The sequence below is a fragment of the Nannobrachium achirus genome, assembly GCF_963921795.1.
Source record: "Nannobrachium achirus genome assembly, chromosome: 4".
NCBI classification, from domain to species: Eukaryota; Metazoa; Chordata; class Actinopteri; order Myctophiformes; family Myctophidae; genus Nannobrachium; species Nannobrachium achirus.
The window spans coordinates 11525046-11526107 of record NC_137813.1 but is presented as its reverse complement, the minus strand read 5'-3'; positions in this window follow the sequence as shown (position 1 = coordinate 11526107).

Genomic DNA, 1062 nt, shown 5'->3' with positions numbered 1-1062 from the left:
ATTCATTGAACAGCCCTGGAAACGTGACTGGTCCACCGTCATGGATCCAACTCAACCCGATGTTGAGCAGTTTGGCCGATTTGGCCCCGTACGTCTACACTAAGCTTCGGGTTTCGAAAATAAAGCGATTGCCGAAGGCTCGTGGATGTCAGGATACGGTACGCTCAAGCAGAATGACCCGTATCTTCCGTGTTGTTCCAACAAGAAGCGTTTTAATCCGACCGGTCGCCATTTTCTAAAGGAAAGTTTCAATGCATCAACGTGCAGTACACCTCCACGACCGCTGGGGTCGAAAGTGTATCGAGAGAATGGCTAGCGGTCGGCTTAAAATGCCTTTTTAATTTTTATTAAACAATACGAAAGATACGGGTGATTCTGCTTTAGCGTACCATATCGTGACATCCGTGAGCCTTCAGTAAGCACTTTATTTTATTTAAATCTGAACAATTTGTTAGACATACGTGGCAAATTGGCTAAACTGCTCAACGCCAGGTTGAGGTGAATCCATGACGGTGGCGAGATTGAAAGAATGTTGCCCAAACCGAGCCTCAGCCATTACCTACCTACCGCCGCGTTACAGTATTTTTTTTTTCCTTCCCACCTTCTAATCTAACTACATGTTAATCGTCTACTCGTCTCATCTCGTCGGGTTGTCTTTATTTTTGCGGCCCGACGCACCGCAATATGTGATGTATTTGTAGCAATTAAGAGACTACACTACAGTCATTTATTCCAGATTTCTTTATTTAATTTATTTAATGATTATTATATATTTTTTTTAATTGTTTTTGCATTGTGACAATGGGTGATTGTTAGGCTTGCAAGCCATTCATCATCTTGGCGATTATTATCACATCTATCAATTACTTCTTAGATAAATCGACAAGCGTTTTTAATAGGCCTATTATTGTTTGATATATAGTTTTGTCTAAAAATATAGGATATATTTTATTTGTGAATAGGTTCTCCCGAGCGAAGCAAAAAAACGCGAGATAATTGTTTTCTTTCGCCCATTATTTGTCCAGCCCTGCCTAGCAACTAACCCTGCTGCTGTAGAACAAT